Source organism: Lotus japonicus, chromosome 2 (genome assembly GCF_012489685.1).
Source record: "Lotus japonicus ecotype B-129 chromosome 2, LjGifu_v1.2".
Taxonomy (NCBI): Eukaryota; Viridiplantae; Streptophyta; class Magnoliopsida; order Fabales; family Fabaceae; genus Lotus; species Lotus japonicus.
Genome location: NC_080042.1, coordinates 31,738,568 through 31,759,177, shown reverse-complemented (window position 1 = coordinate 31,759,177; position 20,610 = coordinate 31,738,568).

The following is a 20,610-nucleotide window of genomic DNA, read 5'->3' as shown; positions in this document are numbered from 1 at the left end:
TTCAAGATGAGTCCGGCCCCGCCGGCTCTATTGATTATGTCCTTTCCTCCAATGATGGCTTATCGTGGCCAGAATGGCGATCTAATGTACATTTGGTTGAGGATAAATGCCTGTATCGTTCCATTTGGGGTAGTGTAGGGAGCATCAACTCTCATCGATTAACCGCCGAGGGTTTCACGACGGTGAATCCCCCCACCACCTGTAATGATGATTTGTAATTGAACGTCCTACCCTGCGGCGATGATGACTTTGTTACTCTCCGAAAGGAGACGCCATATGAATCGCCCGATTTATTTTATGTGTATGGATATCTTTTTACCGATCTTAACATAAAACTTCCTTTTCCTCCCTTTATTTGCCATGTTCTTTCTTTTTTGAACGTGGCGCCTTGCCAACTTCTTCCTAATGCATGGGGTTTTATACGATGCTTTGAAATTTTGTGCGGTCATCTAAACTTTACAACGACATACCCCTTATTCTTTTTCTTTTATAAGTCTGTCACCAAGAAACCTACTACCATTAAATGGATCCCACTCCTCGCTCGAAAGAAAATGAGCTTATTCACCCCTCCCTAGAGTAATTACAAAGTTTGGCAACGAAATTTTTTCAAGATTGTTGAATCGCCAGAGATAAGGAATCTGTTCTGAGATTCAAATAATTGTCCTCTCTTTCCTTTTTAATGGACCAAAAATCCTCGCCGGAAAATTTCTGTTTCATTTGAAACTTTAGAGATTTCCGAGAGAGGGGTCGCCACCTACCTCCAATCATTGCCCAAATTTTCTAGCCATGACTTGATTGAGGCCTCCAAGAATGGAACTGTGGCTCAATTTTTTAGTAAGTTGATTATTTCTTTGTATGCCCGTTCCCATAGCTCGCCACTCATAATCTTCTCGTGTTTTAACATGATATATTCTTGTGCATCTAAATGGGCAAAGGCAAGGCTGATACTAGTGCATTGAGAATGAAGGCTTTTCTAGCTCAAGCCGCTGCTGAAATTGAGAAGAAGAATGCTGCTGAAAGTGAGAAGAAGAAAAATCAAGAGTCCCGCCTTGAAGGCAATTCCGATGCTGGCAATGAGTGGGATCCCAAGCGTCAAAGAATTCTGGCGTCGCTGAGAAGACCACTAGTGATAGGGTTCTCTAACAAACAAATTTGAGCCAACCCGGCTGGACTGGGCGGGATATAAAAGACCTCCATGACCGCCCAAAACAAGCAATCAGCCGGACGAAGGAAGAAATGGCAGTAACTGGCGAAATACCGAGGATTCTCGCCCCCCTTTTTTAAGTGGACCCGCAAGCCAGCTGGAAGATTCTTTTGGATTTGTCTTATGTGTATAGGGATTTGGGCCCTGGTTGTCAGGCCCAAATGTAGGAAAAGTCCATGTCATGACCATACCCTCTATAAAAGGGAAGGTCATCACCTTGTACCAGAAAGTTTTTGACACTTAATGAGAATATTCCCTTTTATTACATCTTTGTTATTTTAGTGCTCTGCTAGGGTTTGCTTTTTGTACCTTTTCTCACTAAAGCTTATCTTAGAACGCAACATTGGCGCCGTTTGTGGCTCTAACCTAGATCTACGGGTGAGAGTTACGATTCATGGAAACTCGTTCGTGCGGTGTGGGCCGCCGTGATCATCGCCGGTGGTCGTCAGGGCGGACGCGGCGGCGGTCGAGACAACAATCGTGCAGTACTTCAAGAGCAAGAGCAGGAGGCTTCCTTTGAGGGTGTTCACTCGGTGGCGTAGTCACCAACGTCACTGGTAAAACTAGCTCCGGGAAAGGCCTCAGATCTGTTAGCCAAATCAGATCTAGGTGTTAGGTGACGATCAACGCTGCCTGAGTACGTAAACTTAGAAGATCTTAAGAACAGTTCTCTGAGGAAAGCGCAAGAGGTGATAACGGGTATCACGCCCGTGGCTTTAAAGCAAATGCTGGATACCTTGCAAAAGGTACAAAACCAGAATGTGCAGTTACAAGCCCAGGTGGAATATTTAACACAGAGGCAAGATTTTAAGCAAGGGCAACGTCTTGAGGCTGAGGATGTCGTCGAATTTCAACCTTTTGTTCCAGCCATCACAAAGGTGGACATACCAAAACATTTGCAAACAATGGCATTAGACACCTTTTCGGGCGAATCTGATCCAATGGAACATTTGAGGTACTTCAACACCAAAATGGTTATTGGAGGGGCGACAGACGAGGTGAAGTGCAGATTGTTGCCTTCAACATTCAAGGGAATGGCGATGCAGTGGTTCATTAGACAACCGCTCTTCTCAATTGACAATTTTACGGATTTGTCTACTAAATTCTTAACTCAATTCTCCGCCAACAAAACTACAAAAGCAACTATGTTTGACCTCATCAGCATACATCAGCAGCCATGAGAGAAGTTAAAGACCTACATGGCGCGCTTCAGTAAGATGGCTGTTCAGTTGGAGGAAGATAACCCGGATGTATGCCTGGCGTCTTTCAAAAATGGCCTTAGGGCGGGAGATTTGAATCGAGATTTAACAAGACGACCAGCGCGGGACATGATGGATCTTCGCGCTCGCGTTCACGAATTCATCTTAATTGAACAAGACGATCAGAAAAAGCAAGAAAGGGAGGAGGGACGGAAACACGTCCAGCCCGGCGGAGTTCCGCAGGACAAACCAAAGGCTGGAAAGGATACAAGGCTAGCTCAAACTCCACGCGCACCAAGGCCTGGTCCATATCAAAACTCCAAACCTGGATTCCAGAATACATGGCATAGAAATCCCCAAGGTACCACTACAACCTCGGCTGGCCAACATGTTGCCTCGCCAAATCCGGTTCCACTTACTAAACTGAATGCGCCCCTAAGCACCATATTGAAAGCAGTTGGACAGACAAATGTTGTGTAGTATCTGCCGCCACCTCGGCGACCACCAACTAATGTGGATACAAACATATGGTGTGAGTACCACAAAACGTTGGGTCACACCACGGATAATTGTTGGAATTTGCGGCGGGAGATTGATCGATTAATTAGGGCTGGCCATCTGGCAAATTTTGTTAAAGACGCAGGAACGCCGGAGGCCGCCAAGGTAACTCAAGGGGACAAAGGAAAAGGAAAGGAGATAGTAGAAGAATTGGGCGACCCTGTTAGGGAATGCTCATCCATTGCAGGAGGATTTGGAGGGGGCGCGATTTCTAGCAAGGCCAGAAAGCGTTATGTGGCAGCAGTACATTCCGTGCACGAAGCATTCGAAGGCGAATGTTGGTTGAATCACTCTCCAATTATATTCACCCCTCAGGACTTTGCACATGTAATTCCCCATGACAATGACCCAATTGTTGTAACAATCAGGGTTAACAACTACATGACGAAGAAAGTGTTTTTAGATCAGGGATCTTCGGCAGACATCATTTATGGAGATGCCTTTGATCGCCTGGGGCTGAAGGAGTCAGATTTGAAACCATATAAAGGAACCTTGGTGGGATTTACAGGGGATCGCGTCAATGTGCGGGGATACGTGGAAATACCAACAGCCTTTGGTGAAGGAGAGTTTGTCAAGAAATTTCAAGTCAAGTACCTAGTATTGGCGTGTAGAGCTAATTACAACTTACTTTTGGGGCGGGACATTCTTAACAAGTTATGCGCTATAATTTCAACCGCTCATTTAACTATCAAATACCCAGCCTGCAATTGGAAGATCGGTGTCCTTCGCGTGGATCAGAATGCGGCGAGAGAATGTTACCTAAGAAGTTTGGTGCTCTACGGGCGAAAGGCCGCCAAGGAAAGCCACCGTATCACCGAAATTTTTCCACAAGAAGGGTTTAGTTTAGACCCAAGGGATGATGCTGACGATTTCCGCCCACAACCTTTGGAAGAAACCAAATCAGCGCAAGTCAAGGATAAGGTTTTGAAAATCGGCAGCAGTTTAACAAAAGAACAAGAGGAAAGGTTGATCACCCTTTTGGGCGATAATCTAGATCTCTTCGCATGGACAATTAATGATGTACCAGGGATTGACCCCAATGTGATCACTCATAAACTGGCCATACGGACAGGGGCAACACCAGTTATCCAGCCAAGGCGAAGGATGAGTGATGAAAAGAACAAGGCGGTGCAAGTAGAAACTGAAAAGTTAATCAAGGCCCAATTCATTCGTGAGGTGCAGTACCCAACCTGGCTTGCCAACGTAGTGATGGTCAAGAAATCCAATGGGAAGTGGAGAATGTGCACGGATTACACAAGCCTGAACAAAGTATGTCCCAAAGATTCATATCCTCTTCCCAATGTTGATAAATTAGTGGATGGGGCTTCCGGAAATGAACTTTGAAGTCTCATGGATGCATACTCTGGGTATAATCAAATCATGATGCATCCTTCAGACTAGGAAAGTACGGCGTTCATGACTAATCAGGCGAATTATTGTTACAAAACTATGCCTTTTGGTTTGAAAAATGCGGGAGCTACATACCAACGCCTCATGGATAAAAAAATTTCGAGCCTAGTTGGAAGGAACATGGAAGTATATGTGGATGATATGATTGTTAAGCCCGCCAAGTCCAGTGACCACGGCGATGATCTTAAGGAAGCATTTGCTCAGCTAAGAAAATATTGTATGAAGTTAAATCCCGAGAAATGTTCATTTGGGATTCAAGGGGGAAAGTTTTTGGGATTCATGATAACATCAAGGGGGATAGAAGTAAATCCAGATAAAGGCAAGGCGATCTTGGAAATGAAAAGCCCAACAAATGTCAAGGAAGTACAACGGTTAACAGGACGCATGGTTGCCTTAACACGCTTCTTGCCAATGGCGGGCGACAAAGCAGCTCCGTTCTTCACTTGTTTGAAAAAGAATTCGAAGTTTCAATGGACCGAGGCATGTGAACAAGCTTTTACTAAATTGAAAGAATCATTAGCAACATTACCAGTACTATCCAAACCCACACCAGGCGTTCCTTTGACGCTCTACTTGGCAGTAACTGGTAGGGCGGTCAGTACGGTGTTGCTTCAGGAAGAAGGGAAAAAGCAGAAGGTTATATATTTTGTGAGTCATACTCTGCAAGGTGCTGAATTGCGATACCAAAAAATCGAGAAGGCTGTTGGGTCCAGGTGGGCCAGCATCCTGCCTGCAGGTAGCATTCGAAACGGGGCGCTGTCTGCTACGCTATAAGAAATAACGTTGCGCCCTCACTAACACCAATTGGTTTTGGCGTAGTGGTAAGCGCGTGATCCTACAAGTGGTATCAGAGCCAGGTCCCGTGTTCGAATCCCACGGAAGGCATGCTGTGCAGCTAGTTTGGCTGGCAGGTGCTGGGGGGGGGATTGTTGGGTCCAGGTGGGCCAGCATCCTGCCTGCAGGTAGCATTCGAAACGGGGCGCTGTCTGCTACGCTATAAGAAATAACGTTGCGCCCTCACTAACACCAATTGGTTTTGGCGTAGTGGTAAGCGCGTGATCCTACAAAGGCGGCCTTGGCAGTTCTAAAAACAGCGAGACGTCTTAGACCATACTTCCAAAGTTTCCAAATCAAAGTTAAAACTGATGTTCCCTTAAGGCAAGTACTCCAGAAACCCGATCTGTCAGGACGATTGGTCAGTTGGTCAGTCGAGTTGTCTGAATATGATATACAGTATGAGCCAAGGGGACAAGTTACAATCCAGAGCTTGATTGACTTCGTGGCGGAATTAACACCCACAGAAGGCGAGAAGACTCAGGGAGAGTGGGTCCTGTCTGTTGATGGATCCTCCAACGATACGGGAAGTGGGGCAGGAATAACTATTGAAAGCCCAGACAAGATGGTCATCGAACAATCTTTGAAATTCGAGTTTAAGGCGAGCAACAACCAATCAGAATACGAGGCACTAATCGCCGGATTAAGGCTCGCCATTGAATTAGGCGTTCAGAAATTGTTCATCAAAGGCAACTCACAGCTGGTTGTTAAGCAGGTAAAAGGAGTGTATCAGGTGAAGGATCCACAACTTTCTAAATACTTGGAAGTGGTGCACAGGTTAATGATGGAAATAAAGAAGATCAGGATAGAACATATTCCAAGAAGTCAAAATGAAAGGGCGGACGTGCTGGCAAAACTGGCCAGTACGGGGCGATTGGGCAATTATCAAACAGTCATCTAGGAAACCCTTCCTCGCCCCAGTATTGACTTGGTGGGAGTTAAGTTAAAGGCGGTAAAGACGGTAACCGAAGGCGAGCCTTCGTGGATGGAGTCAATAAAAACTTTCCTCAAAAACCCACCAAAGGATGATGATCTGAACACAAAAGAAAAGCGTAGGGAAGCTAGTTTTTACACGCTGGTAGGCGATGAGCTATATCGGCGGGGAATTATGTCCCCTATGCTCAAATGTGTTGACATGAGAGATGCCCAGGGAATCATGGCAGCAGTTCACGAAGGAGTATGCTCTAGTCATATAGGAGGGCGATCATTGGCATTAAAGGTATTGAGAGCAGGATTTTACTGGCCAACAATGAAGAAAGACTTCCTGGAATACGTCAAGAAGTGTGAAAAGTGTCAAGTTTTCTCTGACCTACACAAAGCCCCGCCTGAAGAGTTAACAACCATGATGGCACCTTGGCCATTTGCTATGTGGGGGACTGACATTTTAGGACCATTCCTAGTAGCAAAGGCGCAAATGAAGTATATCATTGTGGCGGTTGATTATTTTACTAAGTGGATAGAGGCGGAAGTAGTGGCGACTATTACGACCGCTAAAGTCAGGAACTTTCTATGGCGACGAATTGTGTGCAGGTTTGGGGTCCCCATGACTTTGGTAATGGATAATGGGACTCAATTCACAAGCAATGTCACCAGGGAATTTTGTGCGGATATGGGAATTGAAATGCGATTTGCATCAGTAGAGCACCCTCAGACCAACGGGCAGGCAGAATCAGCCAACAAGGTTATTTTGAAGGGCTTAAAGAAAAAATCGGATGAGGCGAAAGGTCTTTGGACGGAAGAGCTTCCAGCGTCCTATGGGCATACAACACGACTGAACAGACAAGCACGAAGGAAACCCCATATCGTCTAACTTATGGAACTGATGTCATGTTCCCAGTGGAAATTGAAAACCAAAGTTGGCGAGTAACTCGGTTTAATGAGAAGGACAATGGGGAGAATTTGATAACAAATCCAATCATGCTGCCTGAGGAACAACGAGAGGCACACTTAAGGAATGAGGCGGGAAAGGTGAAGATTGCAAGGAAGTTCGCAACAAAGGTGGTCCCAAGAACTATGAGGATAGGAGACTTAGTGCTTCGAAAGAAGACTATACGTGACAAGCATAACAAACTCTCGCCCAATCGGGGCGGGCCTTACAGGATAATTAGCGATGTTGGAGGTGGATCCTATAAATTGGAACAACTTGATGGTCAAAAGATTCCACGAACATGGAACGCCTCACATTTGAAGCAGTACTTTAGTTAAGTGGAACAACAAAAACGAATGAAGTCGCACTCTTTTTCCCTTTCTTTGGAAAGGTTTTTAATGAGGCGGCATATGTAAAAATGAAGGGACAACAGTTCCCATGTGTTGAAAAGCAATGAAAAGATCATTCCAAGAGTTTGTTTATTTTTTATTTATATTACGAATTTATGCGGCGTAAGTCGTATCAAGGTATAAAATACCGCGAATAATCCTTTCGGAATAAGAAAGTATCGCCACCAAGTATTAAAAGCCTTGGCAATTCTAGTGGCCACTAGAAACCAAGCCTCGTCGAAAAATCGGCTAAGGTACATAAACCTAAACGTTAATAAAGCTCAGTAAATAACAACTTCAAAGTAACAACATAGTTAAACTGAAATGAACTTCATTAAAGATAGAAAAGGGCGTGGCCCATACATGCTTTAAGTAACAAAAAAAAAAGGGGCGAAGCCCAAAACAAAGCTTGGCTCAAACAAAATAAAACAACAAATGAGATCAAGCCAGGTTTTCATTGTTGGCGTTGTTGTCTTGGCTTGCGGCAGCTTTTGGGTCCTTTTCCCTTCATCCCCATTCTTGTCCTCGCCATGACCATCTTCACCATTCTCTTCCTCAGATTCACTCTCAGAGTTGAATTGAGGAAGGAGGTCAATATCAACATCATCATCGTTGACTACCTGCCCATCCTTAATCTCCTTCAAAAACCCGATACGGGAAAGGTCAAAGCCTGGTTCAACAACACTGATTTTCTCTTTAGCCTTGAGAAAGCCTTGAGCAAATTGAATGGATGCACGCCCTAGAATGGAAGCATTCAGGCGTTCATACTTCTCCTCCATCTTCCGGCACTTAGCTTGAGCACCAGTGTGTTTGACGTTAATGGCTTCCTTCAAAGATTTAGTCTTTTGCAGGAGTAAGTCAGAAGTCGCCAAGTCTTCAGTTAACTTAGCACATTTTTCCTCGGAAGACTTCAGGTGCTTGTTGGCAGTTTCGGCGTCGACCTTTGCTCGCTCATACGCAGCCTTCCAGTCAGCCGCCTTCTTCTCAAGACGATTCTTAGGTGCATGTAAATCCTTCACATAATGAGCCATACCCGCCATAGTACTGGCGGCAGAAAGGGCATGGTGAATGGCCATGGAAGCAATGTTGGGGGGACCTTGACCAGAAATGTCTTTGTGGCCGGTTGTCAAATGTTCGATTCATAAAATCTAATCCGTTGAAATGAGGATCAGACAGGCTCAGCAGGGTAGGGAGAGCCTCGCCTCCAATGGCTGAACTAGAGCCAGCATGAGCAAACGGAGTCAAAGGGCGGTTAATCATCGCATTTGGATCTCCCCGAGGTGGCGGGACATTATCATGTCCCTTCTTTTTCTCTACTGGTTTACTTCTTGAGGCCAAACCGGATTGATTTAGAGTCGTCTGGTGCAAGGGTTTGTCACCAGCAGTTTTTTCAGTGGCGCCTGAAGTTTTCTGGCGCTTAGGATCCCTGATGTTGTCTGAATCTGAAGTACCTTCAAGTTTTTTCTTCTGCTCAACATCAACGGCTCTTTTTCTCGCCGCCTCAGCAGATTAGGCGAGTTATTCTTTCATCTTCAAAGGGTTGGCATCGACCTTCCCTTTACCCATCGTGGCTACACAGGAAAGTATTACAGTTAGAAGTGAGGCATGAATAAAAAAGAAAGTTATGTGTAAAGATCATTAACTTACTAAAAAATTGATTTAAGGTGCTAGTTTTTGACGCCTCAATCAACTCATGACCAGAGAAAACTGGCAATGAACGAAGATAATCGGCAACCCCTCGCTCAGAATCGTCCAAGGCGTCATATGAAATGGAGATTTTTCAGCGAGGATTTTTTGTCCAGTAAAATGGGAAGAGAGGACAATTGTTGGAATCCCAAAACAAGTTCTTTACTTCCAGCGACTCAACAACTTTAAAATACTTCTTCTGCCACACTTTGTAATGGCTCTTAAGAGCAATAAACCGGCTCATTTTCTTGCAGGCTAGGAGAGGAACCCACTTCACGGAAGTAGGTTTCTTAGTAACAAATTTATAGAAAAGAAAAAACAAAGGGTAGGTGGGCGTGAAGCTCAAATGATCACATTGGATTTCGAAGCAACGGATAAAGCCCCAAGCGTTGGGCTGGAGTTGGCAAGGCGCCACATTAAGAAAGGACAAAACATGACATATGAAAGGCGAAAAAGGAAGTTTAATGTTCAAATCAGTGAAAAAGTAACCATAAACGAAAAAGAAGTCGGGAGACTCTTCTGATGAATCTTTTCGCGAAAGAACACAATCATCCTCGCCGCAGGGAAGAACATTTAGCTGGAGGTCCTCGTTATGAGAAGTGGCGGGATTTACCTTTGTAAACCCTTGAGCAGATATTCGAAGCGAATTAATGCTCCCAGTACTACCCCAGATGGAACGCCACAGACATTTATCTTCAACCAAATGTACGTTTGTACGCCATTCAGGCGAAGATAAATCTCCATTGGAAGAAAGGACAGAATCAACAGAACCAGTTGGTCCAGAATCCTCGTGAATGGAAGGCGAGGATTGGATCTCAATAACAGAGGGGGCAGAAATTTCCCCCTCCGTTGAAGGTCAAGAAAGCTCTAAGGAAGAAACGCTAACACTATTCAATGACATGCTAGGTAATTTCATGAAAGTTAAAAGAGGAAGATGAACAGTGTCAAGAAAGAGAAAGAAAACAAAATGAGAAGAAAAAAAGGATGTAAAGAACTCACCGGAGGAAGAGATGAGAGATTGGGTAAGGAGAACGTCGGCTAAAGGAGAACACCGCGCAATGACGACGGCCGGAGTAAGCAAGGATTCGCCGGAGTTCGAAGAGGAGAAAGTGATAAAGTTTCAGAAAGTAAAAAAGGGAAGAGGTAAAAGAGGTTTTATAGGGGAAAAGAGGAGAGAGAATGAGTGGGATAGATAGCGAAGCGTCGTGGGATTTGAAATTTAAAAAAAAATTAAAAAGGTGCGAAGTGAAAAGGTATAACTCCTCGAGACACACAAATAGAAACTGCATTCATGGCAAATGATGACGAATCCCGGAAAACAAGGATTGCGTGTGTCAGTGGAAAAGACTTGATTGATGGTCGAGACAATGGCGACATATCTCTATAAACACAAAATGGGCGATATAACAAAACATAAAAAGTGGCGGCATAACAACAAAACATAACAAGTGGCGGCATATCAACGAGTACGGAGAGTGGCGATATAACAACAAACGTGAAAGGGGCAGTGTAGAATAACCAATACATTCACAAATAACTTCACCAAAAATCACTCAATGAGTAATGGAGGCAGGCGACAAAATAGCATATTGAAGACATTTTGACTCAATCTACTTGAGCCTCATGTCTTGGGGGCATGTGGACTAGGCGGGATATAAAAGACCTCCATGACCGCCCAAAACAAGCAATCAGCCGAACGAAGGAAGACATGGCGGTAACTGGCGAAATACCGAGGATTCTCGCCCCCCTTTTTTAAGTGGACCCGCAAGTCAGCTGGAAGATTCTTTTGGATTTGTCTTATGTGCATAGGGATTTGGGCCCTGGTTGTCAGGCCCAAATGTAGGAAAAGTCCATGTCATGACCATACCCACTATAAAATGGAAGGTCATCACCTTGTACCAGGAAATTTTTGACACTTAATGAGAATATTCCCTTTTATTACATCTTTGCTATTTTAGTGCTCTGCTAGGGTTTGCTTTTTGTACCTTTTCTCACTAAAGCTTACCTTAGAACACAACACCGGCCCCACTCCCAAATCCAAACCGGCTATTGAGAAAAAGAAGGGGGATGTTAATCCATCGCCGCCTCGCTAGAATCCAAATGCTGCTGTTGCCAATGACCGCCCGACAACACCCTTTATTCATGTTGGCTCTAGTTCAGCTGTTGGGGGCAATCTTCCTCCCGTTCTCTTGATCCTAAGTGATCCGCACTTCAACGGTTTAGACTTTATGAACCGCACTTTTGATAATCGGCTTCACAAGGACGTCGCTAGTCAAGGCGCCCCAAACATTGCTTCACTGGCCATCCATCATGCTCTTTCCGCCGCCAGCTCTGTGACGGGGATGGTTCAGTACCTGCGGGACATTTGATGAAAGGATATTTAATTAAGAGGATTTCCTCCACTAACTACTATCAAATCCCTTTCAAGATTCAATCGTAGTATAGTATCGGGTTTTGTCGTCTCCACAGGGATTGTGTTGCTACGTATTAATTTCACTAGTTAAACATTGTTTGAACAGTTTAAACATAATATGTGTTTTATTTAAATTTAGGAAAAACTATAATTAAAGCGAGAAAAGAAGTTTCACGGAGGCAAACAAAGAAGAAAATGTATTTGGAAAATGAGTTCATTGATTTACAACTTATTCTCAACCAATATACTCTTATAAGATGAAGTTAACATTTAAGATGCCGATAAGATTTATTCACCTACTAATTTCTTAGCTAAGTGAATCTACCAATTAAGAACCTAGCCTTAATTCCTTAAGTCCTAGTGATCATAAAGGAGCATTATAGCACATACATACTCGATAAGACATTCCCAAGCTCTGTTCCTAACCTAAGAAGTTCATGTCCTAGTGGATAGAATCCCTGACTGTCACTCAAGAAATCCTAATAGTTCCTACTAGATAATTCTATCCTAGAGAGGTGAGTATCCCGACTTGTCACTCGGTATAGATCTCTTTTCCAACTCATGATATTCATACCTAAGAGTTAATCTCTCCTATTGTCACCTAGAAAATCTCAACCCTACCTAAGACACGCCTTTCTTAAGATGACTGATGCAAGGGTGGTTTCTCTCATTAACTAAATTCACGCCAACTTCACAATTGTCATGCAAATCCTAAAAAGCATCATATTGGCAAAAGATACATGAACGCGCAAAGAGAATCAATAACCTAAGACATAGGAATTTTTCCCCTTTCTATGAACTAAGCTACATTAGCTCATATCAATTTTTCAATCTATTTATGAATTAATATAAACTCTTTAAATTACCAATTGACCAATTGAAGCATTAAACATAGAGAGAAACACCAAATAATGAAAACTCATAATTATAATTTCATAAAAGTATATTGAACAAGAAAGAAAATAAAATAAGTCATTCCAAATACCAAAAGTGAGTCAAAACAATAAAATAGGTAAAGAGAAAAGCAAAACCCAAAATAGAACGGAGCCATGAACATCCGGAGAAGCTGTCACCTCCTCCATAGCCCTGACACCGGCCCTCAAGGGCCTAGCCTTCTTCTCCACCAAGAAATTGTCTCCAAGTCTCCCAAAGGTTTTTTATTAGGTTTTGAAGAAAAGAAAGATGAAAAAGATCCCAAAAAATAGGTTTAAAACTGTTTTCGTAGCCTGTGCGTTTTTGTCTTTTTCTGATGAGCTGATGATCCTGTGCGTTCAGGTGCACCATAACAGGGTGCACCCTCAGAAGGTTGGACGTTGGATAACAGGGTCTGCTACGTGACACGATCTGATGCGCTTGTACACGATAAGATCCTGGACGCGCGGCACACTGGAACAGAGCCCATTAAAAGCTGCGAATTTCTTTTTCTTTTTCCTTTTTTTTTTCTGATTTTCTCTCTCTTCTCATATCTTCTCCTTAAATTACAATAAAATAAAATAAATGGAAGATAAAAATAAGATAGTAACTTAAAATAAACTTATCTAATCCTAAATTAAAGTAAATAAATCCTAATAATATCTAGAAAATAATATAAAATATAGAAAAATACTAAAACTTAATAAAAATATTAAAATGCATGAAATAAACCTAAAGTGTCCTAAAATGACTAAAATATCTTAAATAATATATTAAAATCATGCAAATAAACTAGAAAAATAACCTTAAATCCCAGGTCATCATACCCCTATACTCAACGACAGCTTGTCCTCAAGCGTAAACTTAAGTTTGCTTGTCCTAAAGCTCAAGAAAATAGTTCAAAGTAAGATGCTATTAAACATATTTTCACAAAAGATACATGGGATGAGTTCCTCAAAATAGTTCTTTCTGAAAATTAAGCTTTAAAACCGAGTAACTTTTAGTAAGTGCAAACAAGAATTATAGAAAATATCAGGATGTGGGGCTTCACATTTTATTCCTAATTCCCCAACCCCATATTGAGAATCCACTAATGTTGGCCAACGGTTTTATTCTATTATGAGCACATACATGTTCTTTCCTTTTCAATTTAGCTTTGTCTCAACCCTTCACAGTTATTAGCAACTCAGGGCGAAATTATTTTCTTTTATTTAACAATGTCAGAATATGATTGGGGGTATGCTCAGTGGTGCAAATACTTCCCATTCCCTTACTCACATTCTTTCACTATTTTTTGCATCTTTAACACTTTAGCTTTACTTTCACATGTGTGCCCCTTGTTTAACCTCACAGCCAAAAAGAGTGTACACTCAATATAAAGATTAAAAGGAAAACTACATATTTTATGCATTATCCCCACTAACCTGGCATCTTAATAACCTTACTGCACTTTCCTAAAACTCACTCAAGTCTCTATCACCTAACTCTCCACATGTTCCACAAGTTTCACTCACACCCATGCATCAAGCTCATTTTATTATAACAACTAGCATCAAACTCAGAACTTATATTAAAAATAACAACAAGCATTATTCAAGCACAAAAGTGTAAATACCAAAAATCCAAGGCATGTGCATACTAGTGTGTGCAATCTAAATAACTAATGCTAAATGCATGATCATGAAATTAAATGAGAGATGAGTGGTTCAGAAAAACTCCCTGTACTCAAATTGGGTGCAAACTTGAAAGCACCAGGACATGGTCAGTTGGGCCCTCTAACTCAGATTAATTCCTGTAAAATCACTTAGTCCTTGCAAAAACGAGCACACAAATTAAAACACCACAACATAACTCAAATAATTTAATGAGAGACTATGACTCAAAATCATATGCATCAAATCATCAATTCATGACTAAGGAACTTAATTCTCATTAAATCCACTAGCTAATTCATTCTAAGTCAGGTTCACAGAATTCCAAACCTCATATCATGTTATAGTTGATCAGGCCACAACAAGCATTCAGCACAAGAACAAATCAATTGAATTGACATATAAGAAGCATAACATAAAAAAATGCATACTATGATAATGCTCTAAACAACACCCGACTAGCTTAACTAATAGAAGCGGAAGCACAATCCCCGGCAACGGCGCCATTTTGATGAAAGGATATTTAATTAAGAGGATTTCCTCCACTAACTACTATCAAATCCCTTTCAAGATTCAATCGTAGTATAGTATCGGGTTTTGTCGTCTCCACAGGGATTGTGTTGCTACGTATTAATTTCACTAGTTAAACACTGTTTGAACAGTTTAAACATAATATGTGTTTTATTTAAATTTAGGAAAAACTATAATTAAAGCGAGAAAAGAAGTTTCACGGAGGCAAACAAAGAAGAAAATGTATTTGGAAAATGAGTTCATTGATTTACAACTTATTCTCAACCAATATACTCTTATAAGATGAAGTTAACATTTAAGATGCTGATAAGAGTTATTCACCTACTAATTTCTTAGCTAAGTGAATCTACCAATTAAGAACCTAGCCTTAATTCCTTAAGTCCTAGTGATCATAAAGGAGCATTATAGCACATACATACTCGATAAGACATTCCCAAGCTCTGTTCCTAACCTAAGAAGTTCATGTCCTAGTGGATAGAATCCCTAACTGTCACTCAAGAAATCCTAATAGTTCCTACTAGATAATTCTATCCTAGAGAGGTGAGTATCCCGACTTGTCACTCGGTATAGATCTCATTTCCAACTCATGATATTCATACCTAAGAGTTAATGTCTCCTATTGTCACCTAGAAAATCTCAACCCTACCTAAGACATGCCTTTCTTAAGATGACTGATGAAAGGGTGGTTTCTCTCATTAACTAAATTCACACCAACTTCTCAATTGTCATGCAAATCCTAAAAAGCATCATATTGGCAAAAGATACATGAACGCGCAAAGAGAATCAATAACATAAGACATAGGAATTTTTCCCCTTTCTATGAACTAAGCTACATTAACTCATATCAATTTTTCAATCTATTTATGAATTAATATAAACTCTTTAAATTACCAATTAACCAATTGAAGCATTAAACATAGAGAGAAACACCAAATAATGAAAACTCATAATTATAATTGCATAAAAGTATATTGAACAAGAAAGAAAATCAAATAAGTCATTCCAAATACCAAAAGAGAGTCAAAACAATAAAATAGGTAAAGAGAAAAGCAAAACCCAAAATAGAACAGAGCCATGAACATCCGGAGAAGTTGTCACCTCCTCCATAGCCCTGACACCGGCCCTCAAGGGCCTAGCCTTCCTCTCCACCAAGAAATTGCCTCCAAGTCTCCCAAAGGTTTTTTATTAGGTTTTGGAGAAAAGAAAGATGAAAAAGATCCCAAAAAATAGGTTTAAAACTGATTTTATAATGATTTTTCGTAGCCTGTGCGTTTTTGTCTTTTTCTGATGAGCAGATGATCCTGTGCGTTCAGGTGCACCATAACACGGTGCACCCTTAGAAGGTTGGACGTTGGATAACAGGGTCAGCTAAGTGGCACGATCTGATGCGCTTGTACACGATAAGATCCTGGACGCGCGGCACACTGGAACAGAGCCCATTAAAAGCTGCGAATTTCTTTTTCTTTTTCCTTTTTTTTTTTTTCTGATTTTCTCTCTCTTCTCATATCTTCTCCTAAAATAACAATAAAATAAAATAAATAGAAGATAAAAATAAGATAGTAACTTAAAATAAACTTATCTAATCCTAAATTAAAGTAAATAAATCCTAATAATATCTAGAAAATAATATAAATTATAGAAAATTACTAAAACTTAATAAAAATATTAAAATGCATGAAATAAACCTAAAGTGTCCTAAAATGACTAAAATATCTTAAATAATATATTAAAATCATGCAAATAAACTAGAAAAATAACCTTAAATCCCGGGTCATCAACATTCATACTGCTAAATCCCGCCTTGAAAAGAAGGTGAATGAATGGAATACCGCCTATGACAAGCTGAAAAGTGATGCAGAGACCGCCAGCAAGCGTGCTAATCTAGCGTTGAAGCCTACTGAGGATCAGCTCGCCAAGGTTTCAGAGCAACTGTCTACTTCTGACTTACTCCTTCAAAAGGCTAAGTCTTTGAAGGACACTTTTGATACCAAACACACAGCTGCTCGGTTGAGGTGCAAGAAACTAGCGGGCAAGTACAAGCGTTTGAAGGCCTCCATCCTTGGGCGAGCTTCTCACCAATTTTCTCTAGGTTTCGTCAAGGCTAAAGAGCAACTAAGTGTTGTTGAGCCTGATCTTGACATTTCCCGAATTGGATTTTTAAAGGAGATTCGAGATGGCCAAGTTGTTGGCTCTGATGATATCGATCTTGATCTTCTTCCGAAATTTGATTCAGAGAGTGAGTTGGAAGAAGAGGATGATGAGGATGTTGATGATGATGGGCGGGATCCCAATGTCTCCTTGGACAAGGATACTCCTAACAATGACCAGGCCCCCGCCTGATTTAGTTTTATGAATGCCTTTTTTGTAATTAGGCTTTTCCCGTCCTTGCATGGACTTTTTATTTTCTTTGTTTTCCTTGTACTGGGCTCCGCCCCATTTTGTTGTTATGTAATGGGCCCCGCCCCCGTTTATGAATGAATTGCCTTTCAGTTTTTCGTTGCAAGTGAAGTTTTTTGTTTTGCTTCTTTATTTCTACTTTCATGCTTGAGTTTATTTATTGTTGGTTTTGTTTACTAAGACTTGCGCTCGCCCATGGAGAGACTTACCGGCTTGAGTTTTATTTCAGGGCTTAGGCACATTTTATTGGCCTTAGTCACTTTACGGACGTGGCTTGGTTTCTAGTGGCCACTAGAATTTCCAAGACTTTGTTTGCTCAGTGGCGACACTATCTTATTCCGAAAGACTTACTCGCGGTATCTTGTACCTTGAGGCGATTTACGCCTTTAGAAACATAAGTAAGATTGCGTAATTGAAATAAACATCAAACTTAGAAAAAATTTCATTGATTTCTGGATATGGGAGCTATCGTCCCTTCATTTTTACTTGTCGCCTCATTAAAAACCTCGTTTAGAGGAAAAAAGAGTGCGACTTCTTTTTTGTTTTTTCTTTTAGCTAAAATATTGCCTCAAGTGCGAGGCGTTCCATGTGCGAGGAATTTTTCCGCCATCTAGTTGTTCCAATTTGTAAGCTCCATTCCCCATGTCTCCAATCACCCTAAAGGGTCCCTCCCAATTTGGAGAGAGCTTGTTGTGTTTTGTGGTTAGTGTCCTCTTTCGAAGCACCAAATCTCCCGCCTTCAATGTTCTTGGTACCACCTTTGTCGCATATTTCCGGGCGATCCTTCCCTTTCGCGCTTCATTTCTTAAGTGTGCTTCCCTTTGCTCTTCAAGCAGCATGATCGAATTAGCAATCAAATTCTCCTCATCTTCTGTTTCGTTAAACCTAGATACCCGCCAACTTTGATTCTCAACCTCCACGGCTAACATGGCGTCGGTTCCGAATGTCAACCAGTACGACGTTTCTCCAGTGCTTGTTTGCTCAGTTGTATTATATGCCCATAGAACGTCAGGTAGTTCTTCAGCCCATAAACCTTTCGCTTCATCCAACTTCTTTCTTAGACCATTTAAAATCACTTTGTTAGTTGATTCAGCTTGTCCATTAGTTTGAGGATGTTCAACTGAAGCAAACCTCATCTTAATTCCAAGATCCACATAGAATTATTTTGTTAAATTGCTGGTAAACTAAGTGTCATTGTCCGTTACTAACGTCGTTGGAACGCCAAATCCGCACACTATTCTCCGCCACAAAAAGTTTCTGACTTTGGCGGTTGTAATGGTTGCCAGTGCCTCGGCCTCTATCCATTTCGTGAAGTAATCCACCACCGCCACTATGTACTTCATTTGTGCCTTTGCTACTGGGAATGGTCCGAGAATGTCTGTCCCCCACATAGCGAATGGCCATGGCGCCATCATGGTTGTCAGGTGCTCTGGCGGGGCTTTATGTAGATCTGCAAAGACTTGACATTTGGTACATTTCTTAACATAATCTAAACAGTCTTTCTTGACTTTTGGCCAATAGAAACTAACCCTCAAAACTTTTACTGCTAAAGACAGCCCACCTATGTGATTGGAGCACACACCTTCATGAACTTCCGCCATGATAGCCTGAGCTTCCTTGATGTCCACACACTTGAGTAATGGTGACATGATCCCACGCCTGTATAACTCTTCGCCCACTAGGGTGAAGAAACTGGCCTCTCTTCGCTTTTCTCTTGTGTTCAAATTATCCTCTTTAGGAGGATTTTTTAGAAACTCTTTGATTGATTCCATCCATGAAGGTTCCCCTTCTGTTATTACTTTTGTCGCCTAAATTTTTATCTCAACTAGGTCAATGCTTGGGCGAGGAAGAGTTTCTTGTATTATTGTTTGGTAATTGCCTAGTCGACCCATACTAGCCAATTTTGCCAAAACATCCGCCCGCTCATTTTGACTCCTTGGGATAAGCTCTATCCTAACTTCTTCAATTGCCATCATTAGTCTTTGCACGATTTCCAAGTATTTGGAAAGTTGTGGGTCCTTCACTTGATATTCTCCCTTCACCTGTTTGACCACCAGCTAAGAATCGCCTTTGATAAACAATTTCTGGACTCCCAGTTCAATGGCGAGTCTCAATCCGGCTATTAATGCTTCATATTCTGCTTGGTTGTTAATTGCTCTGAATTCAAATTTTAATGATTGCTCAATTGTCATTTTGTCTGGGCCTTCAATGGTTATTCCAACCCCACTAACTTTGTCATTCGAGGATCCATCAACAGATAGGATCCGCTCACCACTCACCCCGTCACACTCCGAAGGCGTCATTTCAGGTACAAAATCGATTAAGCTTTGGATAAGGACGGTCCCTCTTGGCTCATACTGAATGTCATACTCCGACAGCTCAACAGACCAACTAACTAATCGCCCTGATAAATCAGGCTTTTGAAGCACTTGCCTCAACGGAATATTAGTTTTAACCTTCACTTGAAAGCTCTGAAAATACGGCCGAAGTCGCCTTGCTGTTTTTAAGATTGCCAAGGCCGCTTTTTCAATTTTTTGGTATCGTACTTCTGCGCCTTGCAAAGTGTGGCTGACGAAATAAACAACCTTGTACTTTTTCTTCTCCTCTTGAAGTAAAAATGTGCTGACCGCCGTGTCGATGACCGCCAAGTAACGGATCAAAGGAACATCTGGGGTCGGCTTAGATAAAACTAGCGATGTTGCCAATAATTCCTTCAACTTGTTAAATGCTAGCTCGCATGATTCCGTCCATTGAAATGTTGAATTGTTCTTCAAACATGTGAAGAACGGGGTGGTTTTATCTCCCGCCATAGGCAAGAAACGAGATAAAGCAGCCAATCGTCTCGTTAGCCTTTACACTTCCCAAACGTTGGTTGGACTTTTCATCTCTAAGATTTCTTTGCATTTGCCCGGGTTTACTTCAATTCCTCTAGATGTGATTATAAACCCTAAGAATTTTCCTCCTTGAATTCCAAAAGAGCATTTTCAGGGTTCAACCTCATGCTGTACTTTCTTAACTGGGCGAAAGCTTCTTTCAAGTCTTCACAATGTTCCTTCGCCATAGGTGACTTGACAATCATATCATCCACATATACTTCCATATTTCTTCCCACTAGATTTGCAAATATCTTGTCCATCAGGCGTTGGTAATTAGCTCCCGCATTTCTCAGGCCGAATGGCATTATTTTGTAGCAATAGTTAGCCTGATTGGTCATGAACGTCGTACTCTCTTCGTTAGGACGATGTATCATGATTTGGTTGTAACCCGAATAGGCGTCCATGAGGCTTAAAAGTTCATTTTCAGAGGCTCCATCTACTAACTTATCTACGTTTGGTAGTGGATAAGAGTCTTTTGTGCACACTTTGTTCAGACTTGTGTAATCTGTACAAATTTTCCACTTACCGTTGGCCTTCCGTACCATAACCACGTTCGCCAGCCAGATCGGATATTGCACTTCTCGAATAAATTGAGCTTCAATCAACTTGTGCGTTTCCACTTGTACTACCTTATCCTTTTCTTCACTCATTCGTCGCCTTGTTTGAATAACCGGTTTTGCCT